Source organism: Ranitomeya variabilis, chromosome 2 (genome assembly GCF_051348905.1).
Source record: "Ranitomeya variabilis isolate aRanVar5 chromosome 2, aRanVar5.hap1, whole genome shotgun sequence".
Lineage (NCBI taxonomy): Eukaryota > Metazoa > Chordata > Amphibia > Anura > Dendrobatidae > Ranitomeya > Ranitomeya variabilis.
In genome coordinates, this window is record NC_135233.1 from 13901787 (window position 1) to 13922555 (window position 20769).

Sequence of the window (20769 nt, forward strand, 5' to 3'; positions counted from 1 at the left end):
TTTTCTGGATTTGTTTTCTCATTTTGACTCTTATAGTTGTGGACTACCTATGATGTCAATTACAGGCCTCTCTCATCTTTTTAAGTGGGAGAACTTGCACAATTGGTGGCTGGCTAAAACTCCCCCCCCCCCTGTATATCTATATATATTCACACACACACATTTTTTAATTTAATCTCTATAGTGTATTGGACCGAGGGGTGTTTCTGTTGTGCTGATCTAATACAAAAAAGTACATACAAAAAATTAAAGTTCTTAGCCCATAAATTAGCTAATTCATGTGTGCCCATCAACCATGGCAAGGTGACACTTCTCTGATGGGTCCTATCACTCTAAACATGCCTCTCTAACCCAAGAGACATGTTTACCCATTCAAATGGTAGGCTTATAGCCCAGAAGAGGCATGTTTAGGATGTTGAGGAAGGAGTAGGTTCTACTCTGAAACACATTGCAATAAATTGGATGTTATTTACACTTACCGCCTGGATTAACCTTTGTCCGTGGCAGCGCCTGGGATCCAGATCCATCGCATTCAACTCTCCTTAACTTTACCTACTGTCATTGGGGGCGCCTCTTCTGATTAGTAGGCTGTGACATCAGCGGTGTGACACCTGCATGACATTGTATTCCAAGAGGTACAACGAATAATAGTAGGTAGGAGGAAGCTCATAGTGGTTGGGTCAGGTCATGGAGAAGCCGTTATCAGAGGGCAGCAGTCAGGTCAGGGAGAGACTGTCATGAGAGGGCAGCAGTCAGGTCAGGGAGAGGCTGTGATCAGAGGGCAGCAGTCAGGTCAGGGAGAGGCTGTGATCAGAGGGCAGCATTCAAGTCATGGAGAAGCCATGATCAGAGGGCAGCAGTCAGGTCAGGAAGAAACTGTGATCAGAGGGCAGCAGTCAGGTCATGGAGAAGCTATGATCAGATGGCAGCAGTAAGGTCAGGGAGATACCATGATCAGAGGGCAGCAGTCAGGTCAGGGAGAAACTGTGATCAGAGGACAGCAGTCAGGTCAGGGAGAAGCTATGATCAGAGGGCAGCATTCACGTCATGGAGAAGCCATGATCAGAGGGCAGCAGTCAGGTCAGGGAGAAACTGTGATCAGAGGGCAGCATTCAGGTCATGGAGAAACTATGATCAGAGGGCAGCAGTCAGGTCAGGGAGAAGCTGTGATGAGAGGGTAGCAGTCAGGTCAGGGAGATACCATGATCAGAGGGCAGCAGTCAGGTCAGGGCGGTGAACAGAGGGAGATGATGGTCCTAGAGGCACAGTTTTGCATCGGGACCCATGAGGTTGAAGTTTTGCCTCTGCTCATCCTCCGTTATCAGCTTAGTTCCCATGTACAGAAGAGACGAGGTGCTGCTGCTTCACCAGTGAATTATTCACAGATCCCACCTGCCCGGGTATGAATTATAGATTGCCACACTGTTCATTTCTGGTTGTCCTCGTGTTTGTGAATTTTCCTGATAAATGTTACATGGTCGGTAATTACAGAGCAGCGACTCCTGGATTATGAGAGATATGGAAGTCACAAAACACAAGTATACAAAGTGGCGAATCTTTAGGCGATGACACACATTGCGGATTTTGATGCATTTCGGCAGCATTTTTGGACACGCGAAATTGAATCAAATCCGAAGTGTAGTGCACAACCAATGTTAGTCAATAGGAAATTGAGAACTGTTGTGCACATGCTGCAGAAAAAAAGCGCGGATTCGCAGCATTTTATTTTCCACAGCTTGTCAATTCTTTTTGCGGATCTGCAGCGTTTCTGCACACATTGACTTCCAGGTTTAAAAAGATCTGTGGTTTTGCTGCAGAGTTGCGTGCAAGAAACGCTGCAGATCAGAAGGAGGAAGAGTGTGTGTGCGGAGATGTGTGTGTCTGTGTGCGGGGGTTTGTCTGTGTGTGTCTGCGGGGGTCTGTGATTCCCAATGGCAGGGAAACATCAGAACACAAAAATAACGGACGAGCTCTGGGTGATGGAATCTCGAGCTGACCGTGAGCTAAATCTACCACACAACTAACAGTAGCCAGGGAGCATACCTACGACTTCCTAAATGCCACGCGCCAGCCGGAGGACTAACTACGCCTGGTAGAGGAAGGAACAGACCTGGCTTACCTCTAGGGAAATACCCCAAAAGATGATAGCAGCCCCCCACATGTAATAACGGTGAGTTAAGAGGAAAAGACATACACAGTATGAAAGTAGATTTAGCAAAGAGAGGTCCACTTACTAGATAGCAGAAGGATACAAAAGAGGACTTCACGGTCAACTGAAAACCCTTTAAAAAAACCATCCTGAAATTACTTTAAGACTCCTGTGTCAACTCATGACACAGGAGTGGCAATTTCAGCCCGCAAGAGCTTCCAGCTACAGAGAATAACAAAAACTGCAAACTGGACAAAAGATACAAAACAAAAGGACAAAGTCCACTTAGCTGATCAGCAGACTAGTAGCAGGAACATGCAACCGAAGGCTCTGGTTACAATGATGACCGGCAAGGAAATGACTGGAGAGCAAGGCTAAATAGGAAAACTCCCAAACACTGACTGGAGCAAGTGAACTGAGACAGAAAAGCACACACAAGTCACCAGTACCACCAGCAACCACCAGGGGAGCCCAAAAAGCGGATTCACAACAGTACCCCCCCCTTAAGGAGGGGGCACCGAACCCTCACGAGAACCGCCAGGGCGATCTGGATGAGCCCTATGAAAGGCACGAACCAAATCAGAGGCGTGAACATCAGAGGCAGTTACCCAAGAATTATCTTCCTGACCATAGCCCTTCCATTTAACCAGATATTGAAGTCTCCGTCTGGAAATACGGGAATCCAAGATCTTCTCTACAACGTACTCCAATTCACCCTCCACCAGCACAGGAGCAGGAGGTTCAGCAGAAGGAACCACCGGTATCTCATATCTCCGCAACAACGACCGATGGAATACATTATGGATAGCGAAAGATGCCGGGAGGTCCAAACGAAAGGACACAGGGTTAAGTATCTCCAAAATCCTATAAGGACCGATGAACCGAGGCTTAAACTTAGGAGAAGAAACCCTCATAGGGACAAAACGGGAAGACAACCACACCAAGTCCCCAACACGAAGGCGAGGACCAACACGACGACGGCAGTTAGCAAACTGCTGAGTCCTCTCCTGGGACAACTTCAAATTGTCCACCACTTGTCCCCAAATCTGATGCAACCGATCCACCACCGCATCCATTCCAGGACAATCCGAAGATTCCACCTGACCAGATGAAAAACGAGGATGAAACCCTGAATTGCAAAAGAAAGGAGAAACCAAAGTGGCAGAACTAGCCCGATTATTAAGAGCAAATTCAGCCAACGGCAAAAAGGCAACCCAGTCATCCTGATCAGCAGACACAAAACACCTCAAATAAGTCTCCAAGGTTTGATTAGTTCGCTCCGTCTGGCCATTAGTCTGAGGATGGAATGCAGACGAAAAAGACAAATCAATGCCCAACCTGGCACAGAATGCCCACCAAAATCTAGACACGAACTGGGTTCCCCTGTCAGAAACGATGTTTTCCGGAATACCATGCAAGCGAACCACATTTTGAAAAAATAGAGGGACCAACTCAGATGAGGAAGGCAACTTAGGCAATGGTACCAAATGAACTATTTTAGAAAAACGGTCACACACCACCCAGATGACAGACATCTTCTGAGAAACAGGGAGATCAGAAATAAAGTCCATAGAGATGTGCGTCCAAGGCCTCTTCGGAACAGGCAAGGGCAACAATAACCCACTAGCCCTAGAACAACAAGGCTTGGCCCGAGCACACACATCACAAGACTGCACAAAAACACGCACATCCCGAGACAGGGAAGGCCACCAGAAGGATCTAGCCACCAAATCTCTGGTACCAAAAATTCCAGGATGACCTGCCAGTGAAGAAGAATGAACTTCCGAGATGACTCTACTGGTCCAATCATCAGGAACAAACAGTCTACCAGGCGGACAACGATCAGGTCTATCCGCCTGAAATTCTTGCAAAGCACGTCGCAGATCTGGGGAGACAGCAGACAAAACCACCCCATCCTTAAGGACACCAGCAGGTTCAGAATCCCCAGGAGAGTCAGGCTCAAAACTCCTAGAAAGAGCATCTGCCTTAACATTTTTAGAACCCGGTAAGTATGAAACCACAAAATTAAACCGAGAAAAAAACAACGACCATCGTGCCTGTCTAGGATTCAGGCGCCTGGCAGACTCTAGATAAATCAGATTCTTGTGATCCGTCAAAACTACCACCTGATGTCTGGCACCCTCAAGCCAATGACGCCACTCCTCAAATGCCCACTTCATGGCCAAAAGCTCCCGATTACCAACATCATAGTTTCGCTCGGCGGCCGAAAATTTTCGAGAAAAGAACGCACAAGGTCTCATCACCGAGCAGTCGGAACTTTTCTGCGACAAAACCGCCCCCGCTCCGATCTCGGAAGCATCGACCTCAACCTGAAAGGGAAGAGAAACATCAGGCTGACGCAACACAGGGGCAGACAAAAAGCGGCGCTTAAGCTCCCGAAAGGCCTCCACAGCAGCAGGGGACCAATTGGCAACATCAGCACCCTTTTTGGTCAAATCCGTCAGAGGTTTAGCAACGCCAGAAAAACCAGTTATAAATCGACGATAAAAATTAGCAAAGCCCAAGAATTTCTGAAGACTCTTAACAGAAGTAGGCTGCGTCCAGTCACAAATAGCCCGAACCTTGACAGGGTCCATCTCAATAGAAGAAGGGGAAAAAATGTACCCCAAAAAGGAAATCTTTTGAACCCCAAAAACACACTTTGAACCCTTTACACACAAAGAATTCTCCCGCAAAACCTGAAAAACCCTCCTGACCTGTTGAACATGAGACTCCCAGTCATCAGAAAAAATCAAAATATCATCCAAATACGCAATCATAAATTTATCCAAATATTCACGGAAAATATCATGCATTAAGGACTGAAAGACAGAAGGTGCATTAGAAAGGCCGAAAGGCATTACTAAATACTCAAAATGGCCCTCAGGCGTATTAAATGCGGTTTTCCACTCATCACCCTGCTTAATTCGTTCCAAATTATACGCCCCACGAAGATCAATCTTAGAGAACCACTTAGCCCCCCTTATGCGAGCAAACAAATCAGTCAGCAAAGGCAACAGATACTGATATTTGACTGTAATTTTATTCAGGAGTCGATAATCAATACAAGGCCTCAGAGAGCCATCCTTTTTAGATACAAAGAAAAAACCAGCTCCTAAAGGAGATGAAGAAGGACGAATGTGTCCCTTTTCCAGGGACTCCTTAATATACTCTCGCATAGCAGCATGTTCAGGTACAGATAAGTTAAACAAACGACCCTTTGGAAATTTACTGTCATGATTCCCAATGGCAGGGAAACATCAGAACACAAAAATAACGGACGAGCTCTGGGTGATGGAATCTCGAGCTGACCGTGAGCTAAATCTACCACACAACTAACAGTAGCCAGGGAGCATACCTACGACTTCCTAAATGCCACGCGCCAGCCGGAGGACTAACTACGCCTGGTAGAGGAAGGAACAGACCTGGCTTACCTCTAGGGAAATACCCCAAAAGATGATAGCAGCCCCCCACATGTAATAACGGTGAGTTAAGAGGAAAAGACATACACAGTATGAAAGTAGATTTAGCAAAGAGAGGTCCACTTACTAGATAGCAGAAGGATACAAAAGAGGACTTCACGGTCAACTGAAAACCCTTTCAAAAAACCATCCTGAAATTACTTTAAGACTCCTGTGTCAACTCATGACACAGGAGTGGCAATTTCAGCCCGCAAGAGCTTCCAGCTACAGAGAATAACAAAAACTGCAAACTGGACAAAAGATACAAAACAAAAGGACAAAGTCCACTTAGCTGATCAGCAGACTAGTAGCAGGAACATGCAACCGAAGGCTCTGGTTACAATGATGACCGGCAAGGAAATGACTGGAGAGCAAGGCTAAATAGGAAACTCCCAAACACTGATGGGAGCAGGTGAACTGAGACAGAAAAGCACACACAAGTCACCAGTACCACCAGCAACCACCAGGGGAGCCCAAAAAGCGGATTCACAACATCTGTGGGGCTGTGTATGTGTGTCTGTGTGTAGGCAGGCATCGTCCAATGGGACTACTAGTCCCATCCGGCTCAGTCTGCTACAGTGACAGCTAGCCGGATAATGGGACAGTATTAGTCCCATCATCCGGCTACTGTGTTCAAGTGTCAAAAAAAACACATACATAGTACATAAAAATACACATATACACATATACAGCGCATACTCATCAATCACCTAGTCCCCAACGCCCTCGATCACCTGTAAAAAAAATTTAAATAATAAACTAACAGTATACTCCCTGGTCCGATGTAATCCATTTAATAACGAGTGTCCCACGATGATCTTCCGTGGAGAGCTGTCTCATCGGCAGATGTGACTGCTCTCCAGGGGCCCCGGTGATACAATGATAGGAGGTAATCCTGTATCCCTCCACCGCCGTGAGTCCAGCAGAGTTCGTACTGTCACCTGCGGCACCACTGCGTGGGAAAATTCTCACGCAGCAGTGCCGTAAAGTGAGAGCAATGAACTCATTGAACCCTCAGTGATAACACTGCAGGAGCCATTGTCTCCTGTCAGTGTGTCTCTGGAGGCCTATAGAGCAGTCACATCTCCTGATATGACAGCTCTATAGGGGAGATCGTCGTGGGACACTCATTATTAAATGGATTACATCAGACCAGGGAGTATTTGTGTTAGTTTATTTTTGTTTTATTTTTATTTTTTGCAGAAGATCTAGGGTGATGCATGGATTGGCAGAACAATAAAGATGGCAAAACTGTGTAGTGTTTTATTTCATTAAAATACTTTATTCTGGCTGTGTTTATTTAACCCTTTCACAACTATAGGATTAGTAATGGATAGGTATCCTATTGACGCCTCTCCATTACTAAGGCTGCTTGATGTCACCTTACAATTCAAAGGTGACATCAACCCCACAAATATTACCCAATATGCCACCGCCACAGGGCAGTGGGTAGAGAGAGGGTAAGTGCTGGAATTGGTGCATCTTAGAGATGCGCCATTTCTGGGGCGGCTGTGAGCTGGTGTTTGTAGCCAGGGGTGCCAATATTCATGGCTTTCCCTCTCTGATGCAGAAAATTGCGCGGGAGCCCATGCCATTTTTTTTCAATTATTTTAAAAATTAAACAGATATCGTGTTTAAGGCCGGGTTCACACTTGCGAGAAACTTGCACGAGTCTTGCACCTCAATACCCGACACTGCCGCTGGCACTCGGGACCAGAATGTGCGGCTGCATGTATTTCTATGCATCTGATCGCTCCGGTCAGAGTAACGGCGGCAGTGCCTGGTACTGAGGTACGAGACTCATCCGAGTTTCTCGCAAGTGTAACCCCGGCCTAACGCAGATTTTGTGTGTCAATGTGTCTAAATTTATCTCTCTATGTACCATTTTATTACGTATATTACAAAACATCTGGCTTGGTATTTATCTATCTATCTATAGATATATCTATCCATCTATCTATCTTTAGATATATCTATCTATAGATCTATCATCTATCCATCTATCTATTATCTATCTATTATATATCTATCTATTCTCTATCTATCATCTATCTATCTATCTATCATCTATCTATCTATCTATCTATCTATCTATCTATCTATCTATCTATCTATCCATGTGTGTAAATGGAGCGCCCCCAATAGGGCAGTGGGGTACTCGGAGCCGGGCCCTTCGGTTCTCAAGGGGGATGTCACGGTGGCTGACCCGGTCCGTGGCCCTGGGACTTCAGTATTTAAAAGGGAAAGGTATTTAAAGGGATAATGTTCGTGATGCCACCTGTGGTATTCGGTCAGGGTGACCGACGCTGCTTAGGAGTCCGCTGGGGTGATGTGATGGCAGCTAGATGGTATACCTTCCCACAGGTGAAGTATGTCCCCAGGGCTTCCTAGGAGTGTAGATGGTGGATGGTGTGAGGCGCAGTGAAGAACGAGGACACAAGGTTGCAGTCTCTTTACCTTTACTGAAGACTTCAGCATCCACAGTCCAGGGTACAGATCACAGGGCAGGCAGAGTCCGGTCGGTCTGAAGGCAAATCCAGAGTCCCCCTATCCAGGTGGAAATCAGTAACCTTCCTACTAGCGCCTGGGTGTTGTAGTACCTCCCTGCTGAGCTTCTCAGTAAGGTCCTCACAACTCTTGTAGATCTTCTAGATGTTATTTCTTCCTCTCTGTCCCCCAGATGGTATGGATAGGACAAACCCGTATGACTGATGGCCTGAGGCTTTTTTACAGGGCCATAAGAGGAAAGACCTCCACTATTCTAAACAAAAAAACACCAGTATACAGGCAGAGATACTTACCTGTTCAAGGCCTCCAACAATTGCACTAACCTGATTGTAGGGTGGCTGCATTATCGGTATTATTGCACCTGTGTATTTGCCATCTTAACTTGGGTCCGCTGCAGCTTGGTTAGTGCAATTGTTAGAGGCCTTGAACAGGTAAGCATCTCTGCCTGTATACTGGTGTTTTTTTGTTTAGAATAGTGGAGGTCTTTCCTCTTATGGTGTTTTTTTAGATTAGGACTGCCAATATGTAAGGACCCTTGACGCGGGTTGGCAGCTTAAATATTGTGGCCATAATATCGACCAATATCTTGCATACATTGTTATGTTTTTGGTGCACTGTATATTTTTCCAGGGTGCGGCTGGGCCCTAGATGGCTCTGTACACTGTGACCTCTGTTCACACAGGATGCATTATGGTGAGCCCGCTACATGGCGTCAGCGTCGGACTGGGGTGTCTGGGGCCCACCAGAGGAATGGACTCTAGGGGCCCACCCTACAGCTATATGCAAATATCTGTCATTATAGTGGAGCATCGGCTGTAAAACACCGGCGGCTGCTGCACATCTACTGTGTGCCCCAATAACTGGGATGTATAATTTCGGTAGTTTACATTAATGTGGTTCTTGGTAAAACAAGTTATCACTGATCCATGGGCTCCACAGGATAGGTGATCGCTTAGATCCGACCATTAGAAACTGGGGAAGTTTTATCCCTGACAGGACACTTTTATCACTATTTTATAATGCAGCGGCAGGTGGGATTTCTGACCGCAGCTCCATTCATTCTCTTTGGGGCTTCCAGAAAAAAACAAGTGCAGCCACTGAGGGAATGAATGGATCAGTGATCTAGTCGGACATGCCACTCCAGTCTAATGGGGATAAAAAGTTCCACATTTTGCTGAGTGGGTCCAAGCAGTCAGACCCCCACCAATCAATATGTTATCACTTATCCTGTGGAGAGGTGATTACTTTTTTCAACAGGAAACCCCCTGTAAGTGCATCTCCGACGCTGTGTACAAAGCATTAAAACTCTCATGGAAATAAAGAATCTTCTCCTAATTAATATCAGAGAGAACAAATGACCGCCATACACAACACAATCCACTATACCAAGACCAATATTACCACATACAGGAAGACATACCACCACACCATGACCAGACCACATAGTGACCGAATAATACTACATACAAGGGACAAATACCACCGCACCATGTCAACACCACATATTACTACCACTTGGTGACCAAATAGCACATACAAGGGACAAATACCACAACACCATTTCCAGACCACATATTACCACCACATAGTGACTGAATACTACAATACTGATCAGAAATAAAAAAAACAAAAAAAAACACAATACTATCACCATAAGGCTGCTGTCACACTAGCAGTATTTGGTCAGTATTTTACATCAGTATTTGTAAGCCAAAACCAGGAGTGGAACAATTTGAGGAAAAGTATAATAGAAACATCTGCTCCACTTCTGCATTTATCACCCACTCCTGGTTTTGGCTTACAAATACTGATTTCCACATATAGTGGGATCTATGCAATAAAGCGATCTCCACTATGGTACTAATATAAAATAAATTTTATTGAACATAATGTTAAAAACACAAATAGGATAAAATTACTACATGTAAGAAAGGTACACAATCCAATAAAAGGGACTATACTGCCATGGGAGATTGCAAGATGGCTCAGGCTGAATGCAGTATATATACAATGAGAAATACCTATGCTATGATATGAGAGTCCATGGATGGAAAGCTGCCTCTATCAACGATACCTAGCTTAATAATATGGTGTCCTAAATCAGACCCCTCAAAAATACATGGCATATGCTAGAGGTAGTAAAAGGATATTACCTTACTGTTCGCCTGCTGCAATGACCCCGGCGTCCCTCTAGCATATGCCATGTATTTTTGAGGGGTCTGATTTAGGACACCATATTATTAAGCTAGGTATCGTTGATAGAGGCAGCTTTCCATCCATGTGTACCTTTCTTACATGTAGTAATTTTATCCTATTTGTGTTTTTAACATTATGTTCAATAAAATTTATTTTATATTAGTACTATAGTGGAGATCGCTTTATTGCATAGATCCCACTATATGTGGAAGTTTTGCTGGGTGGTACATATACCCTTCGTTTTGAAGGGATTTGTCTTTGTAAAAACATAGAGCAATTACGTGTGATTACAAATACTGATGTAAAATACTGACCAAATACTGAATGTGTGACGGCAGCCTAAGTGACATTATACACAGGAGATCTGTACTTAGTATGCAGTGTCTGTGTAGAGGTAATACAGAGATCACTGGTGGTATTATACACAGGAGCTCTGTATATAATGTATAGGTAATACAGTGATCACTGGTGACATTGTACACAGGACCTCTGTATATAGTATACAGTGTATAGTGTCAGTGTATAGGTAACACTGACTCACCAGTGACGTCTCTAGGTGAAGTCCTTCATCTTCATCCAGCACAGACCGCCATCATTTCTTCTCATTTCTGCAGGAAATAACACAGTTATCTCGAGCTCCACTTGCAGAACACATTACTTAATTTTTCACAACTTCTACATTACACATGGAGAAAACAAGGCGATATAGTGTCACTCTACACAGTAACAGGACCGCCCCCCCCAATTAAAACAGTATACTCAAAAAATAAAATAAATACATCACTGCAGTAATAATATCCCTTAATTAGCCCCTATGGTAATAATATTCCCCACCCTGGCCCCGTTTATCTCATTCCTGGCTCCTGCCATATGTTCTCGCATCCTGCCCTCATGAGTATCCATTCTACCCCATATGATCTCCCCATCCTGCCCCATCTGTCTCCATCGTATCCATCCTGCCCCATGATCCAATCCTGCCCCATGTCTTTCATTCTGCCCCGTGTCACCAATCATGCCCTGTATCTACATTCTGCCCATGCCTCCAGTCCTGCCCCCAGTGTGTCCAGCAATCTACCCCAGTGTGTCCAGCATATTACCCCCAGTGTGTCCAGCAACCTGCCCCAGTATGTCCAGCATATTGCCCCAGTGTCCAGCAATCTGCCCCAGTGTGTCCAGCATTGCCCCCAGACAGTGTGTCCAGGAATCTGCCCCAGTATGTCCGGCAATCTGCCCCAGTGTCTAGCAATCTGTCCCAGTATGTCCAGCATTGCCCCCAGACAGTGTGTCCAGGAATCTGCCCCAGTATGTCTGGCAATCTGCCCCAGTGTGTCCGGCAATCTGCCCCAGTGTGTCCAGCAATCTGCCCCAGTGTGTCCAGCATATTACCCCCGTGTGTCCAACAATCTGCCCCCAGTCTGTCCAGCGTTCTGCCCCCAGTCTGTCCAGCGTTCTGCCCCCAGTCTGTCCAGCGTTCTGCCCCCAGTCTGTCCAGCGTTCTGTCCCAGTGTGTCTCCAGCATTCTGCCCCAGTGTGTCTCCAGCATTCTGCCCCAGTGTGTCTCCAGCATTCTGCCCCAGTGTGTCTCCAGCATTCTGCCCCAGTGTGTCTCCAGCATTCTGCCCCAGTGTGGCTCCAGCATTCTGCCCCAGTGTGTCTTCAGCAATCTGCCCCAGTGTGTGTCCAGCAATCTGCCCCAGTGTGTGTCCAGCAATCTGCCCCAGTGTGTCTCCAGCAATCTGCCCCAGTGTGTCTCCAGCAATCTGCCCCAGTGTGTCTCCAGCATTCTGCCCCAGTGTGTCTCCAGCATTCTGCCCCAGTGAGTCTCCAGCATTCTGCCCCAGTGTGTCTCCAGCAATCTGCCCCAGTGTGTCTCCAGCAATCTGCCCCAGTGTGTCTCCAGCAATCTGCCCCAGTGTGTCTCCAGCATTCTGCCCCAGTGTGTGTCCAGCATTCTGCCCCAGTGTGTGTCCAGCATTCTGCCCCAGTGTGTCTCCAGCATTCTGCCCCAGTGTGTCTCCAGCAATCTGCCCCAGTGTGTCTCCAGCATTCTGCCCCAGTGTGTCTCCAGCATTCTGCCCCAGTGTGTCTCCAGCATTCTGCCCCAGTGTGTGTCCAGCATTCTGCCCCAGTGTGTCTCCAGCAATCTGCCCCCAGTGGGTGTCCAGCATTCTGCCCCCCCAGTGTCCCCCACTGCTCCAGGGGCACCCGCCGCTCCGGGGGCCCCCCGGCCGCCACCCTCCCACCCTCCTTGAAGACGATACTCACCCTGCTGCCTGCTCCAGCGATGGTCTCGGCGTCTGCTGCTCTCTCTGCACTGCATCTTCTTCCTGCTTGTGCTTGTGCGGTCATGTGATACTGATTAAAGTCATGAATATGCGCATATTCATGGCCTTAATGAAGCGGTACCACGTGACCGCACAAGCAGGAAGAAGATGCAGTGCAGAGCAGACGCCGAGACCATCGCTGGAGCAGGCAGCAGGGTGAGTATCGTCTTCAAGGAGGGTGGGTGGGGGGCGGCCAGGGGGGCCCCCGGAGCAGTGGGGGCCCCTGGAGCAGTGGGGGCCCTGCCAGCAGGTGTCAGTGCCTGGGCCCACCGGAGGATCCTCCGGTTCTCCGGTGGGCCAGTCCGAGCCTGCATGGCGTCATTAATAGGCTTTGAGCCATATACTTTGCATTCCTGTGTGAACACGCCACATACAGACTATTTGTTTGCACAGGTGCACCAAGCGGCCAATTCCTGATTGTAGGGTGGATGCATTATCGGTATTATTGCACCTGTGTATTTGCCATCTTAACTTGGGTCCGCTGCACCTTGGTTAGTGCAATTGTTGGAGGCCTTGAACAGGTAAGCATCTCTGCCTGTATACTGGTGTTTTTTTGTTTTTTTTACAGGGACCCTAGAGATGCCCCGACCCCCACAATTTGCCACCGTGTCTTCTTAGGTATTAAGGTCTGGCAGCCAACTTGGAATTTACTGTCCTGCCGGTCTTTGAAGTAAAGTGTAGAGACTATTACTTCCTCGGTGTTCTGGCCACCGGCTACACGCCTCTGAAGGAGGCAGCCTATTACAGAGCAGAACTCCTTCTGGTGTTATCTCTTTGTGCTATGACTTCGTTTCTCACCCTCTACAATACAATTCTCTTCGTGTCCTTTCTTAGGATGCAGCCGCACGTGGGGCAGGTGCAGCTCCGTATCTTTCTGTCCCGCTAGGCCTCCGACAGGATCCCACCCGCAAGCCCAGTCTGCTTCTCTCTAACTTTCTATCCAGCCCACCAGTTTTACCCTTCTGTGAGGAGTGCTCTAGTAGATAGGAGCAAGGCTCCCCCTGGTGAACTGGAGTGTGAAGTGTGGTGTATGGTTTGTGATACCTGGTAGGAAGATCTCCTTTATTGCCATCAGACGTAATATCACTCCCCCTGGTGGAAGAATGACATCACTGCAACGACCAGGACTCTGGGGCGCTGCACTCCCCCCCCCCCCCCCCCCGTTAAATCCAGTACTCCCGGACTGGGAAAAGAAAACAACAATTACAGGTTAACAAAAGACATGCAAAATTTTGAAATGCTATAGAACAAGTTAATATAACAATGCTTCCCTTTATGGGAGGTGAGAACACTTGAACGTTGCAAACAAGAACATATTTACATTGTCAGATGCGCTAACTAACTATGAAATACTATTACCCATACAGGTATACTATCTATTAACTACTAAGTGCAATTACAAAACAATAAATTAACATTTTCTTTATTCAAGCATCAAACAGTTATTCTTCTCCAAGTGCAAAGTCTTTCAACTAACTACCTAAGGCTAAGTGACTCACTAACCCCCTACGGGTTCGCTCTATTGAAATGCAGAACAGGTGTCATCCCCCCCCTACGGGTTCACTGTATCTTTCTTTCAATTTATTTCCTGTTCTTGGCTACATACTATCAGCTATGTATAAACATTATTACTATCTAACTATCTAAAACAACATCACTCTTGAGCAAAGTGCAACAAACTAACATTCCCTTTAAGAGGAAACCCAAGTCTTTTCCTGAGGTAAGGCAAACAATCACATCATCAATATTCAAGTCAGTTCAAAGGTGACGTGATGCAATATGAGGGACCCGTTACGAACCCCCAAACGTTGGTCTTGGGTGGGCTACAAGACGTGTAATCCTGACCCGGAATTCTGCCGCACCAACAAGTTTTCCTTCAGGTCTTTAAGGCAAAGCAGTTATTTTTACAGCATAATTAACAGCAGTTTCTGTTAAGAGGCAGTCTCTGTAAAAGCCTCCTATGTAAAACCAGTAGAAAGCACCCTTATGAAGGTGCAAACTCTTTACAGGCACAGTTTGTCATCATGCACAGTTCATGATTCTGCAGTTCTTTGGTAAAAGTAGAAAAACTTGTGCAAAAAAACAAAGGATCCCTTTAAACAGGGGATCCCTTTAAAAGTTAACCCTAGATGGGTTCAAGCAGCAAAGAAAGAACAGTTAACTATTTACATTCTTTTTACAGCAGATTGCAAGGCATCAGTCGGTAGCGAACACTTCCTGTCCTGGGAAGGTTTGTGTTCGAGTTCTCATCCGATGCGGTAACGACGTCTTGGGCTTGTCTTTCAGTTGTGGGCAAGTCATTAGTGGTCTGAGTACGGATGTCAGTTTTAGTAGCAGATTCAGTAGTAGAAATGATACACACAGTGGTGGTAGTATTGGGACCCGCTAGTTCAGGGACTAGAGGGGTGATGTAGTTAGTCTTAGTCAGGACAGCAGGTGGCACTACGGCAGGTTCACATCGCTTAACGTTCTTAGCGTACCAACCTTGCTCACTCCAATGGCGGGTGTAGGTTACATTATCTCCTCTGCTCAAGATTCGGTTATGGTGTCCGTCGCGGAACTGGGCTTCCACGTTATAGCTGGTAACGAAGACTTCGGTTTGCAGTCCTGGCTCCTGTATAAAGCCCCAACCCCTTTTTGGGTGAAAGGCCAATACTGTCCCTCGCTTCGCCGAGCTCTTATTGCAGCGTTTGGTCTTATGATTCTGTGCTTTACGTTGGACATTCGGTTCCGTTTCCTTTTGGTTTTTCCAGTGTGAAATTAGGCATTGTTTGTATTGTTCCCAGGTGAGCACTGCAATATAGGAACCCTCCTGTTTGGACCCGTCCAATTTGGTCTTTGGAGCATCCCATTTGAAAATCACCCCCTCAGAGCTCACGTCTAGCGGTTCGCCATAGATGTTGGTAACGGGGGCAGTACCCCTTCCATCGTGTCAAGGGCTGCCACGACGAGCTCGGCAGCTGGTGGTTGGTCAGTCGGGGCGGGGAGCAGCCACCGTAGCAGGATCGGTCGTTGGGGCAGGCGCGTCTGATGTGGTTCCACCGATGTCGATCCGCTCCGCCGATGAGGACACTGGAGTCTGCTGCTGCTTGGACCATGGTTCTTCCAATGCGATCTTCTTGCACAGCTCCGACTTCCATTTCTTCGCTGCTGTCGGCTCCGCGTCCGGGAGTTGGAGGCTCGGCTCCTCCACCTGCGGATCCAGGAAGTCCAGATCCTCCAGCGGCGTCAAGTTCGGGTCCGCCGCCGGTCGGCTGAGATGGTCCTGGGTCACTTCGTCGTCGTTCAGGTACTCGCTGGTCGCCATCACTGTCTCGGGGTCTGCGGCCGCACATGCACACTGCTCCTCCATTTTCTGGGGGTGGAGCTCCTTCTTGGCTCCTGGGCACGTCGTCATCCCGTAGCAGTAGTCGGAGGGGGCGATCGTCACTTTTGGCGCCGATGTGGTGGTCTCCTCCCATGGCACGCCCTTCTTCTTCTCCTGCGCTCCTCGTGGCACTGTAATGGCGGCTGTTTTTGGCGGCAAATGGCAATACACAGTGTTTTAGCAAGTCACAGTTCAAATACAGTTCTGGCACAGTTCTTAGGCGCACATGACCCGATTTTCAGACTTAAGTAGATCCTGTTCGTGGCGCCAAAGATGGATCACCCCCAATAGGGCAGTGGGGTACTCGGAGCCGGGCCCTTCGGTTCTCAAGGGGATGTCACGGAGGCTGACCCGGTCCGTGGCCCTAGGGACGTCCGTATTTAAAAGGGAAAGGTCTTTAAAGGGATATGTTTGTGACGCCACCTGTGGTATTTGGTCAGGGTGACCGACGCTGCTTAGGGGTCCGCTGGGATGATGTTAATGCAGCTAGATGGTATACCTTCCCACAGGTGAAGTGTATCCCCAGGGCTTCCCAGAAGTTTAGATGGTGATGGTGGATGTTGTAAGGCGCAGGGAATAATGAGGACACAAGGTTGCAGTCTCTTTACCTTTTACTGAAGACTTCAGCATCCACAGTCCAGGGTACAGACCACAGGGCTGGCAGAGTCCGGCCGGTCCGAAGGCAAATCCAGAGTCCCCTTATCCAGGTGGAAATCAGTAGCCTTCCTCTAGCGCCTGGGTGTTGTAGTACCTCCCTGCTGAGCTTCTCGGTAAGGTCCTCACAACTGTTGTAGATCTTCTAGATGTTATTTCTTCCTCTCTGTCCCCCAGATGGTATGGATAGGACAAACCCGTATGACTGATGGCCTGAGGTTTTTTTACAGGGACCCTAGAGATGCCCCGACCCCCACAAGTTGCCACTGTCTCTTCTTAGGTATTAAGGTCGGGCAGCCAACTTGGAATTGACTGTCCTGCCGGTCTCTGGAGCAAGGCTTGGAGACGGTTGCTCCCTCGGTGTTCCGGCCACCGGCTACGCACCTTAGAAGGAGGCTGCCTATTACAGGGCAGGACTCCTTCTGGTGTTATCTCCTTGTGCTATGACTTCGTTTCTCACCCTCTACAATACAATTCTCTTCGTGCCCTTTCTTAGGATGCTGCCGCACGTGGGGCAGGCGCAGCTCCGTATTTTTCTGTCCCGCTAGGCCTCCGACAGGATCCCACCCCTGACAGGGACCCTCTGTCTGCAGCTCCGATGTTCCTCCTTTCCCCGTCTGCCTGACAGGTGTTGCCCGGGCAAAGCCCCGTCAGCTTCTCTCTAACTTTCTATCCAGCCCACCAGTTTTACCCTTCTGTGAGGAGTGGCCTAGTAGATAGGAGCAAGGCTCCCCCTGGTGGTCTGGAGTGTGAAGTGTAGTGTATGGTTTGTGATACCTGGTAGGATGATCTCCTTTATTGCCATCAGACGTAATATCGCTCCCCCTGGTGGAAGAATGACATCACTGCATCAGGGCTCAGTCCTTGGTCCCCTTCTCTTCTCCCTCTACACAGCCCCAATTGGACAGACCATCAGCAGATTTGGCTTTCAGTACCATCTTTATGCTGATGACACACAACTATACACGTCATCCCCTGACCTTACCCCCGCTGTACTACAGAACGCCACAGACTGTCTGTCTGCAGTCTCCAACATCATGTCCGCTCTCTATCTGAAACTCAACCTCTCCAAAACTGAACTTCTTCTGCTCCCGCCTTCTACTGACCTCCCTAAATCTGACATTTCCCTCTCCGTGGGTGGCACCATAATAACACCCCGGCAGCAGGCGCGCTGTCTGGGTGTTATGTTTGACTCCGATCTCTCCTTCACCTCCGATATACAATCTCTTGCCCGCTCATGCCGCTTACACCTAAAGAACATCTCTAGAATCTGCCCTTTTCTCACCATGGAGACAACAAAAACTCTCACTGTCGCCCTAATCCACTCCCGTCTGGACTACTGTAACTCTCTATTAATTGGCCTCCCCCTCACTCGACTTTCCCCTCTCCAGTCCATCCTTAATGCAGCAGCCAGGGTCATCCATCTGGCTAATCGTTACTCAGACGTGTCCGCTCTTCGCCAGTCATTACACTGGCTGCCCATTCATTACAGGATACAATTCAAAGTACTTGTTCTCACCCACAAAGCTCTCCACAGTGCGGCACCCCCTTACATCTCCTCCCTCATTTCGGTCTATCGGCCTAGCCGACCGCTGCGCTCTGCAAACGACTTTCGACTAACCTCTGCACTGATCCGTACCTCCCACTCCCGACTCCAAGACTTCTCCCGTGCTGCGCCAATCCTCTGGAATGCTCTGCCCCAAGATATTAGGACCATCCACAACTTGCATAGTTTTAGGCGCTCGCTCAAAACACATTTGTTCAGAGCGGCCTATCACGTTCCCTGATCAAACTCATTTTATGTTTGTGTGTGTGTGTAGCCCATTCACTATCTCCATCTACCCCCCACCCCCTGAAGATGGCCGGACCCTCATTGTAAATACATCATTGTAAATACACACCTGTACTTTGTATCTCCCCCACCTCATTGTAGATTGTAAGCTCTCACGAGCAGGGTCGTCGTATTTTGATTTATTATTGTATTGTTAACATTGTTACCTATGATTGTTGTTTGAAACTGTTAAACTGTAAAGCGCTGCGGAATATGTTGGCGCTATATAAATAAAGATTATTATTATTATTACTGCATCTACCAGGACTCTGGGGCGCTGCATAAACATTATTCTTCAATGGAGTATATAAATGAAGAGGTTGGACAAGCAATCACATCACAATTCTCTATTTTTGTTAATAGATGAAATGAAAAAAATGCATGAAAATCCGCATCAAAAACGAATCAAGGGAGTCAATAGCGCCAACAATGGCTGGCGCAGTGCAGGTACAAGAAGGTTCCGCTGGTAATGGTGGTCCGTCTTCTGGCGGCAGCAGTCGGTCTCCGGTACGTTCCCCTGAGCCCCTAGTCCATGAACATATGCGGCCGGAGCAAACAAGGCCGCAGCACGATCAGGGTCTCCCGTGGGCGGGGAGGTATATGCTGCAAGGTGGGTTGCAAAAGTCTGTCCAGTACCCGGTTCTCTCTTTGCGGCACGTGCGCTGTACTCACGGTCGCACGGCACCTCGCTCTGTCAGCCACCGGGCACGCAGCACTTCTCTCTCTGTGCTGCGCGCTGCCTGATCCTGCCAAGACTGAAGCGCCGACAACCACTGGTGCGCTGCTTCTCCAGCAGGGTCCTGCAGGCCACGGTTCGACGACGAGGGCAGCAGCGAACAGTCCTGAGGCTGGCGCACGACACTTAGCTGAACAGAGCTCCTGGCTCTTTCCTTATTACTGCGGTGGGCTCCGGCAGCATCCTGGCATCGGATCGGCCACGTGTCGTTGCGGCCCGGCTGCGCCCCCCTCGGAGACCGCTGCGCATGCACCTTACCTCTATCACCACCGGCGGGAAACTGTCCGACGCTGCTCGCGCTTTTACTTATAACCACACCCCCAGCTTTCGGAGCAGGGAACCTGTCCGAGCCTTTTTGCCTTCCCCCAGGAAACAAAGGACGCAGCCTCAGCAGTTCTGGACCTGGTCTGGCACAGGTTCCCGCAGTCCAGTCTTCCTCCTTACACATACATCGGGTGTTATTGTAGTCTGACCTAGAAATCAGATATGTGAATGCAGCTCTGGATGTGACTAGAGTATAAAACTCACCATTTGTGTATATTGTAACAGTGAAATGTGCGACAGAGCTCCACAATCACAGAGCAGCTGATGGGGCGCAGCACCATGAAACCTCAGGAACGGAGCCGCGCTGGAAGGACACAATGTCACTGGATCCTTAATGCAATTAATCGACCTACTATTGAATAATAATAAATTAATTCCATAAAAATCCAAGCAATAAAGAAGCGTCTGTGCTCTACTCATTAGTAACAATGACATCACCAAGGACAAGAATCTAGAAGATGTCAGTGCTGAGAGGAAAGAGCCCGCTACTCCCAATGTACTCAAATAACAAAAACCTCAAAGCAAAAAACACACACAAAATATCCGGGATAATATATAAGGTGAAATAAAATGAAAAATACAAAATACCCGCCTCTGTGTGTGTCTACATGGATAATTAAACAAGGACAATCGTAAAATACCATCAACAACAAAGAAAAACACCCGAAATAAGTCCAGTCATAAAACCAAAATTTTATTTAAATAAATACCAAATGATAAAATAAGGGATACCAGAACTTAGACGGGCACACCAAAGGGACTGACAAACTGCAGAAAACTGAGTAGCATCAGATAAATGCATGGATACATAAAATAGGGAACGGCAGAAAATATATGTAACAATTAATAAATACAGAAAGAGTTAATAAATATACTGCCATTCAAAAAAATGTGCAAGAGGTGCATACAAAAGGTGGCATGGATAAGGTACACAACAATAATATCATTAAGGTGCACATGCAGAGTGTAGAGAGGGATGGAGAAAGACCAGCATAATCGCTGGATAATACAATACCAAGTGATAGTATCTTTATAAATACAGTATATACTGCCCAAATACAGTCTCCAATAAGACCCTCCAAAATAATTACCTAAAGGTATACTGCAGAGTCCCCAGGATGCGCCCGACCCCAACGCGCGTTTCTGCATCTGCCTTCGTCAGTACTCCCAATGTACTGTACGTGCAAATGGCCCCTCGCATCCTCTGCACAAAAGCTTA